The 23,228-nt window shown below is 40.6% G+C and overlaps 1 protein-coding gene across 1 annotated transcript in view; it reads right to left on the minus strand.

Moving 5' to 3' along the window:
- Positions 1–5,055, minus strand: part of NCKAP5 (NCK associated protein 5) — an 881,281-nt gene extending 876,226 nt beyond the window's left edge. Inside the window, exon 1 of the mRNA XM_045826267.1 lies at positions 4,848–5,055. The gene's annotated coding sequence lies outside the window, so the exon portion shown is untranslated. The remainder of the gene's footprint in view (positions 1–4,847) is intronic.
- Between the last annotated feature and the right edge of the window lie 18,173 nt (positions 5,056–23,228).

Here is a 23,228-nt window from a genome sequence, read left to right on the forward strand (position 1 = left end):
ATCCACCACAATAAGAAAAAAACAAATAAATTGATATTATACATAGATATAAAATATTATTTAGAAATATCACACAAAAAAAGCTAAATGAGTAGTAAAAACCCCTGAGGAGCAGGACTGGGGAATGGGAAGGAAGGAGTAGCTCAGGGGACTTGTACTGCAAGATATATATGCAATATTGATATATGCATATATATAAAAATTTAGTGCTATCATTCAGTTTGTATACTAAATAATCTATATATGTATGTACTCATTTAAGATATATAGAGTTATATATTTACATAAACATTTTAGTACTGGTTGGTTTTCTAAATTATGAGCATGTATTATTGGATTTTTTAAAAAGTTTCTAAAAACAAGTTGGTACTGACAATGGAAACCATTTGGAACATACCTTTTGAACTAACCTGGATCAGTGCTCAGTTTCCAGATTCACCTGGAATTGAATTAAAATTCAATTTGGAACTCAATTAAAGCACTGAGCTTTAATGAAGCAGCTTGTCAGCCATGCATCTTGAGAGTAACACTTGTTCCCACATTTCAGAACTAACAGTTCTTCTTTCAACACCATGATATTTATCTGCCATATTAATATTTGAGCTTATTTTCCAAAATAGGTTTGGGACTTTCCTCTTGAACTCAGTCCACTGTGTTTCCATAGTGCATCAAAATGCTACTCAAAAGCATCACTAATCCAGAAAGTGTATGTCTAAAAGAAGTGATCTGTTTTCTTGTCCTACTTGTAACTACTGGGAAGTACCTTGTATAACTGAGACCTCCAAGCCGACATGACCCACTTCATTAGACAAGTGTGTACTGAGATGTAGTAAATGTTGTGGGTAATGTTCTATGTATCCAAGAGATTTATTATTTCATCTATAAAGAAAGCACAACTAGGAATTCAAAATTCCAAAGGCTTTAAACTTTGTAGAATTAAAGAAGTAGAGAAAAATAAGGCTGTAGGATACCTTGTGTTTAACTGGTTCTATAACTTGCCACTGTTCAGCCTCAATCACCCTATTCAAATCCACTATCACAAAATACTACCATTTTTCTTGGTATACTTTTCCAGGGACCAATCAAATGGCCAACCATTATCCCTTTCTCCTTTTTTTTAACCTAAATCCCCTGGATTAAGCTCCTGATCAAACTGAACTTAGCCTACCAACACCCATACGGAGAATGCAAATAATCTTGATGTTCAGCCATAAACTTGGGCTAGCCTGCAAGAGGATTCATATTTGAGATCAAAGGAAAAACAGAAATAGCAAAGAACTGGGCATGGGCTTTAGACAATTCTGAAACACTAGAAAATGTGAATCACCAGTTCAATGGCTTGCACCTGGAAGTGTTCATCTGATTTGCTGCTCTGACAGTATAATCCATTCAGGGGAAGACAAGAAAAATCAAAGTTCCATCATGGACATAGCTCACCAAAAAACTCGCCTCCTACATCCAGAAATCAGTACCATGAAAGGTCATGAGTATGGGCTCAGGGCTCAAATCTTGCCTCTCCCTCTTATCACCCAAGTGACCTTTGAATCTGACTTCACCTTGTTGAACCTCAGTATCTTTGCCTGGGAAACAGTATCACAGGATACCATATGCAAAGAATTTAGGAGTCTGCCTGATATACAGCAATCCTTCAATAGTGATTAACGGGAAGAAAACAGTTTAAATTTTCTTTTACAGTGCCTGTTGAGCATGCATTCATACTTTTTTTCATCACCTACTGGGAACTCATTCTGTGCCAGGTGCTGAGCCATGCATAAGATTACAAATTTGGCAAGGGCCTGCAGCATAAATTGGGTGGATAGAGAGGTACCACAGGCAGGGGTATAAAAGTACAGAGGTGCTAAAGAACACAGCAGCCCAGCATGTTCAGATTATAAGAAAAAACACCTCTGGTAGCTAAGCCAGTAATTCCCACCCAAATCATCTGAGGAACTTTTTAACTATTCCTGAATTTCACCATGTAGATGCTAATTCATTAAGTCTATGTTGGGACATGCAAGATAAATATTAATGACAATAGCTAATACTTTAGCACTAATATATGCCTGGTATTATGCTAAGTGTCTTAGCTTTAATAACTTATTTTATCCTCCATCGGGTCCCCATAAGGTGAGCACTCTTATTATCTACATTTTAAAAATGAAAACTTGAAACAGATACGTGAATTAACCAAGACTATAAAGCCAGCAAGTAGTGGAGGCAGGACTTGAGCCAACGCTGTCTGGTTCCAGCCCGAACCCTCAATCACAATGCCATGATGCCCAGCAACCCTCCATGGAGAACTCTTGTTGAGCTGTCAGACCAGGAAACTCCAGAACTTATGTATGAGGACAACTGGGGGAGTGGGAAGAGGTGAGCCAGGCTCGGTTGGCAAGCATCACATCACGCATAGCCTTGTTTGCATGCTGAGGAGTCTGGCATTGATGGCCTTCAACCAGAGTGAAGAAGAATTTAAAGCCACTCAGCACACTTATGTGATATTTTTGTCAGCAAAGTGCAGGGGCCTGGGTGTTTGATGCAGGCAAAGGCATACATAAGATTAACAATTGACTCTTTCATTTATTTAGTATTATATAATGAACAACTATTCCATACTAGGTACCATGAATATATGGAGCTATTAAAACATAGTGCTTGTTTTCAATGGAAAGAGATATTTGACTACATGGCAAAAAGCTCCAGGTCTCACAGCAAAAGTCAGCATAAGATGCCATGAGGGTCCTCTGAAAGAAATCTTCACTGCGACCTGGAGAATCCCCAGAGGCACCCCACATGCATGGGCACCAGGAGCAAGGCAGGTTCCAGAGAGAAAGGAATGTGGGGTGTGAGTGGAACTCAGCTGAGTGCTGGAATCTGAGGTTTACGGCTATAGTGAGAGAATGAAGGGGGTGGAGGAATCAATGAAAAAGTGGAAAGAAAAGGGGCTCCAAAGAGGAGTCCAAAAACAAAGGGAGGTCAATAAAAAGTCTGAGACAAAAGTAAAGCAGAAGCAGAAAATGTCACAGCAAGGAACCACCTGAGATCTATCCACCTGTATCCGATACAAAACGCCTTCTGTGCTTTCCAACTTCCGAAATCAGCTCGCTTGCCTTTTATCCACCAACTGCAAAATAATGACAGTTCTCTTCAGTTCTCTAGTGAAAATGATGGGCAAGAGAGACCTTTAAAAAGCATATTCAGAGCCAAAGACAAAACAGAAATGTTCTCTCTTTGCCAGACCACCTTCACCTACACACCTTCATAGTGCCCTGCTCCTACAAGGCCTATTAACCACGTGTGGGTCCTGTTTCTTTTGCAATCCGTGAGAAGTGGAACATGGAATGCACGCAGTGTGAGCAGAAGGATTTAGTTTCTAGTTGTAGCACCGCCACCATCTCGCCGGGTGACTTTGGACAAATTATTTCTCTTCCTGTGCCTGAGGTTTTCTTCTGTAAAAGGATAAGCTTTGAGTAATATTTTGAAAACTGCTTTAGCAGCAAATCCCTTATTTTAAATGAAAATTTACAGAAAGCACTGAGCTTTAATCCATGAAACATATACAAGCAAAGTGTGTGCTGATGGAAAAATTTGGAGCTGACAAACACACAGGAAGTTGCACAACTTAGTGCCCCATGGAAAACAGTCGAATATTTTTGGATCTTTCTGGTACTGGATTCTCACAACTCTCTGAGACCAGAGAAGAAGAGAAAGGCAGTGAAGGCTGTCACTGCTCTCCTGGGCTAGTGACAGAGCAGCTAAATTGAGGAGCAGGCCAGGTCTCCAGGAGTGATGCATGGGGTTTGCATGCAGGAGGTAGCAGGCTAACATCTATTTCTTGCTAATCTTCACAGTGCAGCTGACAGTTCTAAAAGGCAGGACTCAGCCCCGATTTGCTACTGGCTGCAAGGGGCTGAACTGCAGGCACTGAAGGGCAAGCCCAATATCTTCAAGCTGGCAATAGAGAGACAAACTCACAGAATTCTTGAGCACAGCTTCCGAGTGGCCAGGTGGCCCAGCACAGCTGTGATAAGAGGGAGCCCATATCCAGGCAGGCACACACACAGCACACTCTACCTACACCCCAAAGAATATTAGGTTTTAAAGAGTCAGAAGGAAAGTGAAAGAGAGGATGTGGATCTTGAATCCTGACCTCACTGTGTGTCAAAACTTGACTTGTTCAGGAGTACATTATTTCAGGTTTCTAACTCAGAAGACAAGTCAGAACAGTGAATATTTCTCCAGATACTAAAAAAAAAAGAGCCCATATAGAAATGGTTTCAATTTCAAAACATTTTCTATCCTTTAAATTCCCCAAGAATGAATGAGCTCGTGGGGAGGGGTGGTGCCGTCGGGGGAAAGGGTGTAGGCAGGAGGAAATGAGATACTGTAAACAAGAATCACATATTACAGAAATCTATAAACCACAGAAAGGATCAGAGACAAAAAGTGGGTTTCCCCTCTAGCACATCAGTTAATTAAAAATTAGTCTTTATAGTTTTCTATTAAAATTCCTAGGTCAACCTAATAGTTTTTTGTATGGTTGGTTGCTTTTTATTTAACAACAACAACAAAAAAATCCAACCTCCCTGCAGAGGCAAGTAATTAGGAACTCAGTACTATCTTGTTATCATCTCTGTCCCAGTGCCTCTTCTCAGAGACAAGGAGTCCTCCACACCTAAGAGGCAACTTCAGCGCACTGTAATTACTCAGAGCAAATGCATACTTGTGGTGGCAGCCCAGAGAGCCTGTAGAAATGCGTAAACATCATTATCTCACTTTAAAAGGAAAGCAAGCTGTATAAATAAGAAAAACTGTTACAAGAGTTAAAAAAAAAATTCCAACAATCTTACTTGCAGTTAGCGCCTCAGTCAACACATATCACAGTCCTGGAGACAGACACAGGAACTGCAACACCTCTCTCCAGCTAAAACTTTCCTCCTGAGTTTATCCTCTGTTTATTTTTGAAGCATTAAAAGACTGCGCTAAAAGGACACACTCAGTTTTCCTGAATATCCAAAGCGGCAGCAAAGTCCTGCGGAGAATTCACAGCAAGTTTGCGGAGACTTGTTCCCTCCGCTGCGGCTCTGTGGTTGCTCCGAGCTTGTAAATACAAGCTCCGTGGACAAAGTCCCAAATGACATCACTGGCAGCTGCTTATTGTTGAGTCTTTATTAACTGACTGTCAAAAAAAAAGGGAGGGGGTGGGGAGCAAGAGTATCTTTTCTGCAGCAAAAAGCAGCATCTTGGAGTGGATTCCAGTTTTACATGCATTAGTAATCCCATTGATTCAAGTTTTCAAGAGCTTGGTTTCTCTCAGGTTAGAGACTCTCCTGAACAAAACCAAGAATCTCCTCCCGTAATTTACACTGGATAAACTAAAGACAGCACGGCAGGGAAGGAAAATCTGAAATGCCAGCACAGCCCTGTCACGTTGTTTACCCACCTGTTTCCAGTCGGCTTCAGAGTTTGATGATTCACTCACATACGAATATTATGTTGCCAAACAACTTTTACTGGGATATGCATACCTGCCTCACATTTTTTCTAGGTGGATCGTCCTGGGTTACAATTATGTTTAGACATACTCTGAAGTTTACCTTGGTGTAGAAGGAAGGGCTCATTGAAATCATAGACAAAATTTTTGTGTATGTGGAAGCAGGCAGGTAGTTTCCTGAGAAAAGCTTTCTTTACATTCTCAACATTTTAATGACCTATCTATACCAGCCCCATCACATCCTCTGCCCTCCCGGCAAAAAACAAAACCAAAAACAACACCCCTGCCAAGTATCTAATAATCTCAAGGGCTACTGTAAACCCCACCACATCCAACTAGCAAGGTATAAGTGAGCACTTTTGCACCTATTTTCCACTCTCTCATGGAATCTCTCTTCCTCTGTCAGATGACTCTTGCATTTTTTTAACCCTTACTGCAGGACATGCTTATGGACTTAAGAGAGAGGAGAAGGGAAGAGGAAAGAGAGGGAGAGAAACATTGATGTGAGAGAGAAACATCAATTCCTTGCCTTTCATATGCACCAGCACCAAACCTGCAAGCTAGGCATGTGCCCTGACTGGGAATCAAACCTGAGACCTTTTGGTTTTGGGGGATGATGCCCAAACCACTGAGCCACACTGGCCACTATTCTTATTTGCATTTTATAGTTATCTCCCACACACCTCCACCTCCCACCTGGAGAAACCCACAAATTCTACACTGTTTCTGCCTAAGGCTCAAACACTGTAGCCCACTGTTTTCCTCCCTTCCTCTGAACTTCTACAATGATGCTGACTATTTATATTTGCTGCTTTTTATATACTGACTTGTATTTTTAGCTTGTTTTTTAGCCATCTGTGTCTGTCTCCCAACTCAATTTGAAAGGTCTTTGAGGGCAAATATTGTGTTGTGCTATTTGTTTATACCCAAATTGCCTGCCATAATGAATCTTAAACAGCAACATGGAGAGAAGAGCATAGCGGGTGGAGACAGGAACAAGGTCGGCGGATTCCATGGAATGACGCGTGTATTTAAATTAATCACTCTCCATGCCCTTGGAAAACAATACAGTGGAGGTTCACTGCATATCCCAAAATTATTTTCTCAAGAGCAGTAATTGATTATTAATTTGGAAGAGAATCAAGACCCATGCATCTGCCACATTTATGGAGGAATCAGTTGACAGTGCATGTCTTGGGTCACTAATGGGTCTTAAATCAATACAATATTTATGAAAAGCAAATTAGAAGTACCTAAATATTTTATAAGTGCCAACCCTTAGACCTAGATATTCCACTAATCCTGATCCCACAAATAGACTCACAAGAGTCCAAGGATATAAACTCAAGAATGTTATTTGCAGCATTATTTCTAAACCAATAGAATAGAGACAACTTAAATATTCATCAATATGAGAAAAGGTACATTATACAGATTGTGATCCATGTATATTATACAAAACTGAGAAGGAGTTGAGAAAATTGAGGTAACTGTGTGTATACTGACACAGAAAGAAGTGGGTAGCTGCTTGTTGAATGAACAGAGCAAATTGCAGTATAGAACATAGCACATGATGGGAGGAATTAACAAATTATTAAAAATGGTTATCCTTGGGGAGTGGGATGAAGGAACATTCAATTCTGTATGTTTCTGTGTTGTTTGACTTTTTTATTAAAATAACAATAAAAGTATATGATTGTACAATTTTCATAATAACCCACAAGGAAAATCCTAGCTATTCTTTCAACAAACGTCTGACATATAGAATGTGCTCAATAAAGATCTATTGATTGAATGAATATCTGTGGAGTTTCTACTAGGATATAGCAGCACATGGGGATGGGATGGGATAAAGAAGAGGGAGAACCAGGCACTGGATTTTCATTTCTGATTGAATGACCTACTTAACCCCTTGCCATTACATTTGAGGAGTGATTTGAAAACCTCTTAGACTCTGTCCACCTTAGGAAATGATTAAAGTTAAGCACTCAGAACATAGACCGCTGACCTTTCCTTTGTGCAATTGCTGTTTGACAAGTGGAGTTTTTAGGTAAGACAAGCAAGAACTGTTTTGGTTCAGTTCTCTGGTTGCTAGCAAGCACTGGACGGGAAGTCAGCTCCCTGTTATGGTTGGTCTAACATTAAGGAACTCTCCCAGGGGAGGGGAGGGACCTCTAATCCCCAAAGAGTCTTCAGAGTTTTATTTAGGAGGAACTGAGGCTTTGAAAGTCAGTCAGTGGCCTGGAATAATGGCACAATACAATGGTCAGTCTCCCCTATACACCTACATGCGGTTAACCTACCAGTGGAAATTCAGTCATAAGCTGTGCATAAGATACATTTTTCTTCAGGGAAATAAAAAGTCCAAAAAAAAAAAAAGAATGAACATGTCCACAAAGGTAAAATAGGGTTTTCAAAGTACTATTTTCAGTCCTCTAGAGAAAACATGCTGGGGTCCCATCTTACTTCCTAGTGAGAAGATATCTTATGTCTGTAGTTATTCCTGCATGTTTTTATATTGCTATGATCCACATATTATAAGAACCTGAGGCCAGATTCTGTTTAAATGCACATTTGACACCTCTTGGGTGTCATAAAGTCACACTTTCCCAAGTTACAGTTAAATATATGTATTTAACTTGACTTGCAACTTCATATCAAAATAAATAAGGGAAAGGTTAGGTAGCCATGGGGGGAGGTGTCTTTCCCACTTCTACCAGGTGATCATTAATGCTACAGCCAAAACTACCCCCACCTGTTGAGATGCTTGACCCACCTGTTTCAGTGCCTTCTACTCCTTCATTCTCGTAATCTCCTCTCCCCATGTGGCTGGCTTCACCAATGGAGGACTGCCAGGCAGCATTATAACATGCATATATATGTCCCTATACCTGTTCATTTTCTTTTAATGCCCTATGCTGTATTCTTCGTGTTGAAGTGTTTTCTGTTTTAAACTGGAAAATCCCTAAAGTCAGAGACCAGGTCTGCGAGGTGTCAAACTCAGCCAAAAGGTCTTTCTTACAGGTGCTTGCTGGATCACTGGATCTACTGAGGGACCTATCAAGACTATCATCACAGGGACAGTTTCTACCTCCAGTGTCTGATTTCCTCTCTACCCCCAAGCCTTATCCTGATAAACAAGTATAACCACTGCCATTTATTAAGCACTTATATGTGTTATTTGCTTTAAATGTGTGATCTAATGTACCTTTAAAATAATCCAGTGAGTTAGATACCGTTATCACATCCCTTGTACTGCTGAGGAAATTGAGGCCCAGAGAGCTATGTTACTTAAGTAATTTCACTATAATCACACAGGTAAGAGGTAGATCTACCATTTCAATTCTGCCTAACCTTCCAGTGTTCTGGGGAGACTTAAATCCCTCTGAGTATTGTAAATATAAATAATGACAAGTTGGAATTAGAAGCATATAGCCATCTTTCAGTACTCAGTTCTGATTCATGTGTACCATATGTAGCAGGGGGCATTCAACAGACCTTCGGACTTCAATTTCAAACTAGTGTAGTATCTCTGCTTAGCTCTTAGTGGGGATGTTCTGTAGGCCTCAAAGACAGGTACAAAGACCATGAGAATCAGCTTCACAGGTATTAGTCTCAGAGCATCAGTGTGGAGTAAGTTCTCCATGCCCTTGGAGATGGGCAAGATTCAATAGTGAAAGGAGAAAATATTGGAGAGCAGACATTTAAAAGTGTTACCACCTGTTTCCCTGTACATGGAGACCTTCAGTGACTTGTATTCTTTTCCTCTGGTATCTATTTTCTCTTGTGGAGCTAATGGTTCTACTAAGGCTAAAGAGACAGCCTGTTGCCAGCTAGTCTGCCCTATAAGAATTAATATGATCAAAAATGGGAAGCAGAAGAGATGTTAGGGGTAACACAGGAACACCCCAGCATTTCTCAAACCAGTTTGCCTGGCTTTAAGGGTGGGGTGTCTAGGGGCCCTGAGACTGCATGTTAAGAAAGTAGCCCACATCCTTCTCATACAGATGGTATGCCGACGTATTTGAAGATGTCCTGGTTATAACAAGTGAAGTGAATAGATGACCCTCTTGTCTGCAATCAGACATTAAGAAAGATCATGTTGCTTTGTCCAGGTTCCTTAGGAAAGAACACTGTGATCAAATAGAAAATTCCTGGTAATCATTACCTACAATAGATCACATCTGACACAAAGTTGGTACACAAAGAGCAATCTGGAAAAGGTAAAATGGGTGCCATGCTGATGGTCCCAAACATATAACTGGATAAAGACATTTATAGGCATTCATTGCTGCAGATGTTACAGTAGTCCCACACATAAATCAAACAAAAACAAGAGTAAACCATAAAGTGTGAACTCCAACAAAGTTCAGATTGCTCCCATAATGACTGCTTTGATGAATGTCACGATATATCAAATGTCAAGCTGACACATGCTTTTTTTCCTCAGCTGGGGAGCGAGGGTTGCTTTGCTGGTGCTCTCAACACACATGCAGTCTACCCACTGAGCTGTTGACAGCTTTGGGACACCAGGAATCTTAGTGGTGGGGGCTGATATGGTAGATGTGTGTTTAAAGAGGTGAAAGAAGAGATGTAAATTCTACTGATTACTAAGTTTCCCTGGGACCTGTCCCAGAATCAGAGTACTATGCCCCCATATGTTTGTTTTCTCAACCAGCTCGGGCTCCAGGCCCAGCCCAGAGCGGTACAGAAAGGGTTAATGTTCCTAAGGCAGTGGAAGGCTTTGGATGAAAGGCCCTATGTAAGTATAAAGTATCACCGTGAAGCTGGAGGATTTTATTTCAGCCTCCTCATTGTGTTGTTGACAGTGCATACTGTGAGTTTGACATTTTTAACTACTTTGCTTGCCCCAAATAAAAAGGGCTGGGCAAGAGTAGGTGGGAAAAGGGGAGGGGTGGGGGAGCCATAGTCTTCCCCCAACTTTGATTTTACATGACTCCAATGCACAGCATTAAAGTCCAGTTTTCAAGCTGGGTCCAACAATGCTACTTCAGAGATTTATGTAAATTCATTAAACAAGATGCAAGTTGCATTCCTTTTAACCTGAGAACAGAGTCCTGAAACCAGAGCTTGAGGGAGGTCTCAAGGGACTCGGCTGTCTGTAAACTGAGAAAGCAACTCAGTCTGTGGCCTGTAATGATTGTCTAAATAAAAAGACCCTGAGTTCGATTTCCACCAGATACTGAGAGGCCATTAAAATCAGTGATAGCACTAAGGGGAGGAAGGAGACTGGGACAGCCACTAACTTTCCCAGTGCGTGAGACCCAGATTGTCCTGTGATTAGGGCCCTCAATGAAGCCTGCCTTAGATGGCATGACAGTCAGCTCTCTGGGGTTCCCAAAGCACACTGGGGCTCCAGCACTTAATAGTCCCTGCCCCCAGCTGCCTCCTATGTTCTGGGATGCCTGCCTGCATTTGGCCAAATGGCCAGCATAGCCCTGGGCTGCCTTGGTGTACTCAGGCAGTGCCAGCAATCCCCCTTTTATACTGACAAAGATTCTCAAGCTAAAAAGGCAAAAGTGGGGGTACTGAAGGAAGGCAAATCAGAGGTCTGTTGAAACTGCTTTCCCCCTTTGTAAATGCACATGCATGTAACACAATACACATACACAATGAGATTTTTTTCCTCTGATTGCCTTTACAAAAACACCTTACTTATGTCTGTGGCAAATAGACCTCAACAGCCCTATAGAAAAGGCTTCCTTACAGATCAGAGAGAGAGGGAAGTCAACAGAAGTGTCAGAAATAGAGGGGTGAGCAGAGTGAGAGCTGTGGCTCAGGTGCAAGTAGCACCTATGGAAACAAGGCTGAGGCTCCAGGAGACTGGCTGCTTGGGCTTTGCTCCCAGGGTCTCCTTTTGTAGTAACCATGCCAGCATGGGTAACGCACAGTTAGCCTTTCTCCCAGGAAAGGAGAAGCACATGCCTTCCTCACATTGCCAGGCATAGCTCACTATGGTGTGGAGACATAGTCCTTGGTCCAGAAAACCCAGGTGAGAAACCTCTGTGATTCCCCTGAGGACTCAGAACACCTGAGGCACTCAACTGTGGAGCCCCTGGTTCTATTGTCACTGCTATTTTAAACTTTATGTCTTAAATAAATCCAGGAGAATTGCTTTAAGACAGATTAAGCCTTTTCCAGGTACAATAATCTATGAGGTCTGTCCGGAAAAAGTCCATACATTATTAATGTAACAAGAACGGTTTGTGTGACATCAATGTAACCTGGCAGCCAAAGAGAGTGGACTGGAATGTGCATGTGTGAACAGTGATGACTTAACTGTACTAATAAGTGGGGGTGGTAGACGCTGTTGAATGAGCATGTATACAGTGTGACCATTGCATTCAAAATAACTGAGTGAGTAGAGCAACAAATCTGCATCAAATTTTGCATTAAGTTTGAACATTAAGAAGGCTGAAGCTATGGGCAACTAATGACTGGCAGCTTCCTCACAACAATATGCCCACTCATGCATCACATCTCATGCAGAGATTTTTGGCAACATGCAGAGATTTTTGGCAAAACATCAAATCACCCAGGGGACTCAGTCACTCTACAGCCCAGATTTGGTGTCCTGAAACTTCTGGCTTTTCTCTAAACTAAAATCACCATTGAAAGGGAGGAGATTTCAGGCCATCAATGAGATTCAGGAAAATATAGTAGGGCAACTGATGGTGATTGGGAGAACTGTGTGAGGTCCCAAGGTGCCTACTATGAAAGGCACTGAGGCATCATTGTCCTGTGTTCAATATTTCTTGTATCTTCTTCAGTAAATGTTTTTTTTCATATCACATGTCTGGATACCTTCTGCACAGACCTTATATTTAGTTAAACCTAAAATTCTGATGGTGGTGAAATTATTTTAACAGATAGCCGTTCTATTAACAAAAAGGAACCACAATTCACATGATATTTGTCTTTCACCACCTGGCTTGTTTTACTTAGCATAATACTCTCCAGTTTCATCCATGCTGTCACAAAGGATAGGATCTTCTTCTTTCTTTCTGCTACATAGTATTTCATCATGTAAATGTACCACAGTTTTTTGATCCACTCATTTACTGATGGGCACTTAAGTTGCTTCCAGCACTTGGCCATTGTAAATTGTGCTGCTATGAACACTGGGGTGATAGGTTCTCACCTATAAATAGAATGTAATCAACAAAACAAACAAGCAGGCAAAATATAACCAGAGACCTTGAAATTAAGAGCAAACTACCAGTAACCAGAGGGGAGGTGGAAGGAGATAATGGGGGTGGAGGGAAGGAAAAGGGTCGTCAAGGAACATGTATAAAGGACACATGGACAAAGCCAAAGTGGGGTAGTATAGAGGGTGGGAGGTAGGGATGGCTGGGGTAGGGGAGAGTGGTGGTGGTGGTGGGGGGGAAATGGAGACAACTGTACTAGAACTTCAATAAAAAAATAAAAAGAACCACAATTCAATTTACTAGTTATGATTTATTATTTTGACTGATTATAATAAGGTGAGTTCTATTGGTCAAGCTTGGGAGATGCTAATGTTAGGTTAGAAATCACCTAGTGATATGCCTGGCTAATACCTTTTGAAGATATATAAAAATAATAAATTCTTTGTTTTATAAAAAGAAAAATGTAGTTAGTACAATAGGGAGGCTTTGGAATGTTACTTTAGCAACAAAATACTTTTGAAATGAAGTCTTAGGTAGAATTTAATTGCATAAAATATTCAGGGGTGGTATCATTTGAGAGAGGTCCCATACTGCCAGCTCCAATCCCCTCCCACCTGCCAAAAAGAGTAGAGAAAGGACATACAGTCATAGACAAGGCTAGATGAATTGAACTAAATAACATCATTCTTTCCCTGTCTACTTCATCCCTTAGTGACCCCTTTCCTCTGAGCCCTTTTGACCTACACCTACTGTACCACCCACTTTAGCACTTAATTATATACAACGAGGACTTGTGTGTTTATTTTCACATTTATGTGTTCATATACAGATAACTCTTACCTCGCAAGCAGACTGTAGTCATCTTGACACAGAGACCATATTCTATCCTTCAGTAATTCCTCTGGGTCAACATGGTGCTAGGCATATACAAGCTGTTTAACAAAACAGGGATTTATTCCAATTGACAAGGAGACATCCCAGGAGGCTTAAAATTTAAGGAAGAACAGGTAGATCTGATTCAACTTGGGATGCCAGTCCTAGACTTAAATGGGCAGTGGGGAAAGGGGGAGGCAAGACATCAGGGCCTAAGATAAGGAAACTTGGCTGCCTTTTCAAATTTTTTCTCCTTTCTTTTCTTTATTCAGCCACCCCTCTTCCAAACTGTATGTCAGATACAGATTATCATACCTCCCTACTCCTCCAAGATGCAATCAGCATCACTTAAAAATGGTGAAAGATATATTGGGAGTCCAGAGAAAATAACATATTGTTGTGTAACAAATGTCATGTGAATTTGAAGGTGACAGCAATGCATTAATCTTTTAAATCATTATCTTTTCATTACTGATTTTCATCAGGCATTCCCTGGGTCACCCACCAAGCAACAAAAGGGGGAGTTTACAATTTATATAACAAATTCTCATTGAGTATCTTCTGTATTCCAGACTCTGTGCATATTTTAGAATCTGAGCTGCTACGAATACTCATAGGATATTCTGTGGGTATCTACTAATTGGGAAATGAAATGGAAAAATACATTGCAAAGTATGTTTTCACCCCTGATAAAAATAAAATGAAAGCATAGGGGCTATGAGTCTATGGGTGATAGTTGGCAATTGAGATTGTGTGTTAGGACAGAAAAATTAAGGTAGCCTGACAATCAAGTGCATCTAATTTTATGCACAAGCTTCTTGCATAAAAAGAATTCAGTTATTAGCAGGGAGCCCAGTTTATCAATGGAAATGTAATTGTTGACTGAGTATCAACTATGGTTGCTATGAGGTCAGAAAGTCCAGAGGTCACAGTTAGAGAAACACATCACGTGGTCAGAGCCTTTCCTACAATACATCCCATATTTTGAAAACAAAGTAAACAGATCTTACCCTCATTTCAATGTAGAGACAAGACAAGTCTCCACCAAGCCCTTTGGCCTTTGACTTGGACTACACAATCCATAGTAATGCACTCCCAGAAGCAAGTAACCTCCCCACCCCCAACAACAAACTTCCATACCAGACACTGAATAACGTCCAGTCCCCAGAGAGACTCGTTCACTCTAGAAGGGGACAGGGTGTATGCCAAGGGACAGTTTTGGGTGAAAAATGTGATTCTCACTACCTTTGAATCACTTATCGTCCCTCTGGTGAAAGGAAAGGGAGGAAAGAAGGAAAGGATGGGCCAGAATCAATAAGGCGAGAGCATGTGCAGAAAGAAGGCTCCAGGATTATTCTGTAGGGCACATGGGTTGCAGGAGCACCCCAGTCTGGACTGAAGACACTGGCTCAGGACATGACCTGACCCCTGTAGCATTGTGCAATATGGCATTTAGCTCTGGTTTGCATCCTAGATTTATTGCCTATTTTACCATTCTTTATCTGTCCTCAGCAGTTTGTTCCAAATAATTTTCCCTTCTAATTCATTGTCCTCATGTTCAATTTCCTTTTGATCTATATATATTAGCTGCCACATACATGTGGAGCACTGCAAGAACTATCAATAACCTCTCTGTCCTCTATCTATCACTCTTAACTACGCAGAAAGACATCTGCCCACAGTTTCCCAACCCTCCATCCACCCCTTATTCCATGACTTTGGCTGTGAATCCAGGAGGTGGCTTGGAAGAGGCTTTGCATCAACCCATCTAACGCTCAGGTTTAGCACTAAAAGTCAAGCATTCTGGGAAACCCCTCAGTCCAGGCAAACACACCTCAATTTCTGTTAGAACTTCCCAAAGCCACAACAAAAAAAATCAGTGTTTCTTTTTGTTTTTAATTATTTGATTGTTGTTCAATTACAGTTGTCTGCATTTACCCCCCACCACTCCCCACCACCCCAGCCAAACCCACCTCCTTCCCTTGTTTTCACCCCCCACCTTGGTTTTGTCTATGTGTCCTTTATAGTTGTTCCTAAAAACCCTTCCCCCATTATCCCCTCCCACATCCCCTCCGGTTACTGTCAGATTGTTCTTCATTTCAATATCTCTGGTTATATTTTGTTTGCTTTTTTTTCTTTTGTTGATTGGGTTTCAATTAAAGGTGAGATCATATGGTATTTGTCCCTCACCACCTGGCTTATTTCACTTAGCATAATGATCTCCAGTTCCATCCATGCTGTCACAAAGGATAGGAGCTCCTTCTTTCTTTCTGCTGTATAGTAATCCATTATATAAATATACCATAGATTTTTGATCCACTCATTTACTGATGGGCACTCCAGCTATTTCCAGCACTTGGCTATTGTAAATTGTGCTGCTATGAACATTGGGGTGCATAGGTTCTTTTGGATTGGTGTTTCAGGGTTCTTAGGATATAATCCGAGCAGTGGAATTGCCAGGTCAAAAGGCAGTTTCAATTTTAGTTTTCTGAGGAAATTCCATACTGATTTCAACAGTGGCTGCACCAGTCTGCATTCCCACCAACAATGCACAAGGGTTCCCTTTTCTCCACATCCTCTCCAGCACTTGTTTGTTGATTTGTTTATGATGGCCATTCTCATTGTGGTTTTAATTTGCATCTCTCTGATGGCTAGTGATGCTGAGCATCTTTTCATATGTCTCTGGGCCCTCTGTATGCCCTCCTTGGAGAAGTGTCTGTTTAAGTCCTTTGCCCATTTTTCAATTGGGTTGTTTGTCTTCCTGGAGTAGAGTCATGTGAGTTCTTTATACATTTTGGATATCAAACCCTTGTCTGAGGTATCATTGGCAAATACGTTTTCCCATACGGTTGGTTCTCTTTTCATTTTAATGCTGTTTTCTTTAGCCATGCAGAAGCTTTTTAATTTGATGAGGTCCCATTTGTTTATTCTTTCCTTCAGTGTGTTTCTATAAAAGTCCTCTAACACTCTCAGATTGTTCCCAAGGGCCCCTCCCATATGAAAATTCTGCTTGGCTTCCTCTACTTCCTGTTGACCCTAGTAACCTAAACCTATATTCCATTCCTTTGTTTCCATTTTCCCTGCTATCCTTCCTTCTTTCAGTAACCTCCTTGCCTTTCCCCACCCAACCCTGTAAAAAAACTTAGACAAATGGTGAAGACTTTACAAAGAGATGTTACAATGTGCCTTTGTGACTTCATCTTTTAGTCTGGAAATAGACCTGTGGGGAACACAGACTTGCACCATGCAGATCTCTCCTCAAGCAGCCTGGAGCCTGCAGCTGCCAGCACCTCCAGGATTTGACTCACCCAGGGATCATCCTTTCCCAAGTGGAGCATATCCACATAGTAACAATGGCCAGGAAATTCTGAGTTGATTTGGGTCACTCAAATAGGTCATGTGGACTCCACAGCAGCCTGTAGGGGTGGCTGAGGCTCTGTTCTCCTTCTCCCTGAGTGCTGCCCACAGTCACCTTCTCCCCTCTGCAGGTGTCTCTCCTCAGTCAGTACTCACAATACTCTAACCCAATCAATATACAGACTGTACAGTTTCTGCTTCTAGAGAACCCAACCTGCATCATAACCACAAACCTTGAAAACTTTAAGTACAAAAGGGAAAAGTATGGTTTCTCCAGAGTCCTCAGTAAAATCTGCTTTTCTGAGGTAACTAGGACACTGAGTCAGGGTGAGAAATAGCAATCTGGAGAGCCACAGGTTATGCTCCAGTACAGAGGCAACCCAGCAGGTAATCTGAAAGCAGAGCAGAGCAGCAGCTTCAATAATTAAATAAGTTACAGAAGTTCAAATAATAACGACAGTAACTGAAATGACAATAAACACTCATATAATACTTAATATGTGCCAAAAGCCTTTCAGAGCACTTTAAATGTCTTAGCTCGGTTAAGCTTCACCACAGTTGTCAAATTTGACCCTTCCGTGATCTTCATTCTACAGTGAGGAAACTGAGGTACAAATGGGTTGAGTAACTTGCTCAAAGTTGCCAAGCGGGCAGAGCTGCAATTGTAATTAAGCAACTGGCTCCAAAGTCTCCACCAAACTGCCACTATATATGATGTAAAGGGAAACAAATGATGAGATTAATGCCTTCATCCCACCCATGGTAATAAATATCACCCTCCATCACGAATAAGCTACGTCGACATTTTGACAACGTTCCTTATTCCTTAGACAAGGAAATCCTCTGTGTCAAATTGAGATGTACCCAGGTCCAACTCCAAACCTCCATGTCAATGTCCCTGTGTCACATATGTACCTTTCTCTCTCCCACCATTATGGTTTCACTGTTGAAATATAATTCCTTTAATTCCCAGCAAATAGGATAAAGAACACCATAAGTATTTTTGGCTTCTGTACATGCCAGCACAAAAAAATTGAAATGAAATTGCTTTCTTTTCCTTTTATCCAACTGTGTGGCTGTAGAAAAGCTAGACAAGCCAGTGAGCCCACTGCCAACACATCAGGAAAAGGACACAGGGCAAAACATGGACTCCTTCTCTGACACTCAGGGGGCCAGTCTCCTGGCTTCCCCTTGTGAACTGTTTGCACCCATGAGTTACTGCTAAAAGGATATAACCAGATCACTGCTGATTCTGGGAGATGAATTTGTAAACCACATTCTACCTCCTGCCCCTCTGCAGGAGAAAATACAAAATGATAAAGATAAATAAAATTTTAAAAATTCCTTCATTGCAAATTATTCATACTCCAAGCCTTTGGTCAAGCAGGATCTAAATTCCTAAACTTCTATTTCTCTGAGCCCTGTATATTTTTCAGATGGATGTAGAAATTGAACCCCAGGCTCCAGGCATAGAAGGGAAAACACTATTTTCTCCTTTACTTTGGAAACACTATGCACCATGAGATGCAAAGGAGAAATGAACAGCTTTAATAATTTGGGGGTGGGGGGGGCTTCTGCCTCTACCTTAGCCAGTTATGGTGTAGCATAAATCATGGTGTCTAATGCCAGCTGTCTCTTGAAAGCTCAGGGAAGCATCTTACTCACTTGGAACAAATAGCATGGTTTGCTCCCAAAACAGATTAAGCATTTCCCTACAAGCTTTAATCACCTCTTGGTACCTTATGACACTCAGTGTGCAGGTCCTCAGAAGTAAGGAAACACTGTACACACTTTGGTTTTGTATGTGATACTTCCATCCTGGCATCCTTCATACACAATCGCACCATCAAAAATATCAGTTGTTACTTTTGTCAGATCATGTCTCAGGCATAGGGCAAATATATGAATATATAACCCGCCTAGAATGTGTAGGTAATGAAAAGTTTCTCCCTCTTTCTCCTTCTCCCTCTCTCCCTCTCCCTCCCTCTCCCTCTCCCTCTCCCTCCCCCCTCTCTCTCTCTCTCACACACACACAGAGTTTTGGGAAAAAATAGCTCCAAATTTAATAGCTTTTGCAATCAGTTATTAAAAAGCTCAACTGACAAACTATTTCTCCCCTTTTCTTCCAACCTTCTTCTTTCCCTTTCCTATTGCCCATCCTTCTTATATGATTTCAGTCAAGAAGAATTTAATATCTACATTAGCCTTAACATTCTTTTTCAGAACTGTTTCACACGGAAAAACCTCATCACAAGTTAATCCTCCACTGCTGCTAAAATAAATCTGTACTGAATGAGGACATTTGTTTCCCTCTCTTCAATATTAGTTTAAAACATTTAAAATATAAACTTGGGAAGGAAATGTCTCAGATGCATCTGAGTTCCTGGTGGATAGCATCAAACTGCTACATGCTTGGAAGTCATGGCTGGAGATGGCTATCTAATTGTACATCAGCACCTCTTTCCTTGCTGCTTCCTATTGTGCAGGATTCTTCCTGTGGAGAGTGAGCCCTTTTAACTGGAACACACTGGCTCATTTAGGCCCCTGTCCTGCTTGGTGGATCTCATTGGCTACCCCAAAGCCCAGGTATCAATTAGGGAATACATTCTCCCAGAGCAGCCATCTGGCCCTGGGTTGTTGGCAACCCAACAGTGACAGGTTCTTCTAATAGCAGTAGTGGCAAGCTGAGCTTCCAGGTGATTAAATAATCCTGCTTTCTGGCCTGCTCATGTGTTTAGATTGGAGCCATTTTCCTGGAATGAGGCTGAACCAAACATAGCCGTCTGCTCACTGACCATCACTAAGCCCCCCTCTGAAATTACAAAATGTCCCCTTATCTTTCCCAGGCTACTTAAAGCTGGAATCATCACAAATATGCCCTTGAAAATAGGAGATACTCATTTGCCTGACATGGGGCTAAAATTTTTTCACTGTAAATAATTGTTAAATTTGACAACTCTGTTCAGAAAAGCAAGTACTGATTCTAACACTGGCTAGAAAATATTCCTTGCTTGCAATACTGAACATGCCCATGATATATATATTTAGCCACATGTATTTATCAGATTAAGATATGGATCAAGGAAAGATATATTCAGTGTGTTTACATTTTCCAATAACACAATACCATGTCTCAGTCAAATAATTAAGACTGTTTTTTGGTTAGTGAAGCTGAATGCAGTTAATGTGTAAACATCAGTGGTCTCTCATTGAATAAAAACACAATTCCACAGAAGGCTGTAGTTCCATTTAATGATAACTAAACTGCTGCAATGGGATCCTATGTACACCTTTGGTTTTTAAAGTGTGGTTGCTGAACCACAACATCAGCGTCAACTGAGGGCCTATTAGAAGTGCAAAGACTAGGGCCCAGACCCACCTACTGAATCAAAAACTCTGTGGGCAGGACCCAACAATAGTCAATAACCCCCAATTGATTCTGATGCACAAAAAGTTTGAGAACTGCCATTCTAGGTGAAGCTGGGGCCTGATATGATCTAATTGAAGGAGTGTGGGAGTTACTCTCAAGGGACTTGCCTGCATGTTCTCCACCACAATCCACTCATACTTCAGCTAGATCTAATTCATGCCACTACTATTCTCTTCTAAAATGTTCTTCCCAGATTCTTCCCTGCTCTCATGCAATTATACACCTCCATACACATAGTAGTTATTAGCTAGTGATTTGGTGTAATATAAGCTTTGAAGACATTCAGATGTATCAACACACCATTCAATTCTACTGAAAATTCCTCCAAGAGATACACATAAATGTCTTCATTCTACAGATGATAGAAACCTATTTTGCCAATGGTCTCTCAGTTAAGACAACATAGAAATAGCTCTGTATTCACCCTCTGTGATAGTGAATGCCGTATTTCCAGTCTCCTGATCCAGTCAATCTGGTATGAAATCTGAAATCCTAAGACACTTCTGTAAGTTTTACTCAGCCTCCCCAGGTAAGAGGGTGGAATAGAGAGACACTGTTATTTGTTCAAGATGTCCACAGTTAGCTACTAAAAAATTTTCATAGACAAACTCGTCCTGCAGAACAGAATTTGGTATGAGACCCATTGTTAATGAGGCCATGGTAAAACAGGTGTTTTCACACGATACTAACAGCAGTTGTAAACTGGTACAGCCTTTCTGGAAAGCAATTTAGCATATCACTTGTTTTAGTAATTACACTTCTTGGAATTGATCACAGGTAAGTTGTCCAGAGGTGGTATAAATGATTAATATATAAGAAATTTCTCTGTAATAGTATTTTTAAAAATGAAAAAAGGAACAATCTACATTTCAATAATATATGGTTAAATAAACAGTAGTTCTTCCATAAAATGGTTTATAATACAGCCATTTATAAGTAGATTCTTAAGCACAAGTTATTAAATAATATTACAAAATAAAGTGAAAATAGCAGGATATAAAATTTTATAAAGAATAAGTTTCCATTTTTTTAAATTGATGAGTCTGCACACAATATATTCACAATGCACATGCCCATGAGAACACACAGAGATATACATTGAAAATGACTGAATAGAAACCACTGACATATTAGGAATTGTCACAGCGTTTCATTATAACAACGTGGGAAAAATATTATTCTGTTTTATAGATAAGGAAACAGAAGTACGTAAGCACTAGTCAGACTATCCAAAATCACTTAGTAAATTCAGATCAAGGCCATGCTTGTCTGAAGCAAAGCCCACGTTTTGTACAGTCTACTGTCCACTCCTTCTGACAGCTTACATGGTGTGACATAACATGGCTGAGTTAGGAATGCAAGCCAGGTTTCTTACTTTGTTTACTGTTCTAGTGTGAGAAACATACAAAATATCTTAGTCATAGGTCACAGACAACTTCCATCTAGATTTCCTCCAAGTATTTCAAGCAACAGTGATAATAAAAATTAGAATTATTGAATGCATAATATGTATTCAATTAGAATTATTGAATGCATAATAATATTAGGACTGTGCTAATCATTTTACATGTTATTTGATTTAATAATTGTTATGACAATTCTATGTATTATAAGCACTATTCACCTTACTTTACAAATGAGGAAACTGGGATTCTGAGGGTCTAAGCATCTGCCCTGTACACACAGGTAGAAAGCATTGAAGTCAAAATGCAAACCATGTGTTAAGGATGCGAAGTCTGTGCTCTTAATTTCTCCATTCTGAAATATTTCTAGAGAAAAAAGCTTCCTCCAGTTCCTTTCATTTCTTACCCTGGCATCAAGTTTATGTGTTTTGGCACAAATAATACCTTGGCATGGCACTGATCATTTTTTTAAAGTGAGGACAAGCACTGTTGGCTGTACAAGAGCCTGGCTTAAGTATGAGCAGATATTAGAGATAATGAACAGATCTGGCATTTTCTCCTCGATATCTTCAGCATGGAGTTCATTAAGAACTGATGTTTTTAATAGTAAAAGTTCATTCAGTTACAATTAACTCAGATCCTTAGTAGGGCCACATTAAATACTCACATACAAATGACCAACTAAAGTCAAACATTTTCTAGGTATCTAAATGCCTGTGTTTCAGAAACATCCAGCAAGTGCTGTGTGACTGGCAGGCCAACAGTACTCTCCTTGAATTCTTAATCACTTGCTTTCCTTCCGCTTCCAATTCCTGACCAGTTCCTGAACCTCTGTGTATTTAGCTGGGGGGCTTATCTCCTTGCCTTCACTCTCTCTCCAGACCTGATGCTCTATATGAGTGATTTACCATCACGTTGACTTCTTTCCTCAACACTCACACTCACTTATTATTGGATCACATATTATCGTGTGAATTTCAAGAAAAGAGGTAATAGATCATTCCTCCAGGTCTGGTGCTCCCAATGGGCTCTCCTCCAACAAATGGGAACCATACACTTTCACTTAGATGTGAAACACTATGAGAAGAATACTATCTAGTCTACATCCTGTTTGCCTTCTTTTAATCCTCAGAGTGGTGGTATGAGCAGATGATGGCTACATCATCATGGTAAGAGATCTAAAGCCAGTTGGCACTTGATCCTATTTCAAGACAGTGATTATCACACATGTGCATACAAACTGCCTTCAGGAACTAAGCAGGGAACATCAGAACAGAAGAGTGGAAATACAATAGGGAATTGGGGAACTATGATGAACTGGAAAGTACATGGCCAGTAAAAGGTATTAAGATCTACAGTTTTTATACTTAGTGAACCAAACAGAAAAGGTCTGAATCTAGTTTACAATCTCTGAATTAGACAATCAGTCTTTTAGCTTTGATCAGTTGTACTTCTGGCAAAACTGGAATTCAGATAAATACAGGGTAAAGGGTGTGCCCTGGCCC

Source organism: Phyllostomus hastatus, unplaced genomic scaffold (genome assembly GCF_019186645.2).
Source record: "Phyllostomus hastatus isolate PE091 unplaced genomic scaffold, TTU_PhHast_1.1 phas_scaffold_60, whole genome shotgun sequence".
NCBI classification, from domain to species: Eukaryota; Metazoa; Chordata; class Mammalia; order Chiroptera; family Phyllostomidae; genus Phyllostomus; species Phyllostomus hastatus.